Raw genomic sequence first — 599 nt, 5'->3', positions numbered from 1 at the left:
AGGGGGGGGAGGAGAGATAAGACATGTTGAACTGTTCCGATTGTATTTATGAACACCTATCTCTTCCTGATTGGGGGTTGTTTGGTTTTTTCATAACGTCTGTTGCAGATCTGGAACTTGATGAAAGAGAAACACATCGACACAATAACGGCTATTTAGTGATGGAAAAAAGACAGACAGACAGACAGAAACAACGGAGGGAAAGATGGAAAAGAAGTAGGACGTACCAGTGACACCCTTCAACCACCTGCAGTTACAAATGTGTTCAAATGACTGACCTGGCCCAGCTTGGGATCACGTAGCTCATGTCTGTGTCGGCGAGGCCGTGGAAGACTGGGGTTGGAAGAATCGTGGTCGCGGGGGGATCTGGAAATGTCCGTGAAATGTCATTATTACTCTGTGTGCGTCTGAATTTTGAGGTTTGGTAAGAAGAACATCTTGAATTTTAGTTTGAATAAAAAGAAGGATGTTTTAAAAAGTGAGTTTGAGTGAAAAGAACATCTTAAATTATGAGTCTGAGTAATAAAGTCATTTTAAATTTTGAGTTTGAGTTTTTTAAAAACCCACATAATTTTAAATTTGAGTAAAAAGTTTGCAAA

Source organism: Aplysia californica, unplaced genomic scaffold, assembly GCF_000002075.1.
Source record: "Aplysia californica isolate F4 #8 unplaced genomic scaffold, AplCal3.0 scaffold01045, whole genome shotgun sequence".
NCBI classification, from domain to species: domain Eukaryota; kingdom Metazoa; phylum Mollusca; class Gastropoda; order Aplysiida; family Aplysiidae; genus Aplysia; species Aplysia californica.
This window is presented reverse-complemented; position numbering follows the sequence as displayed.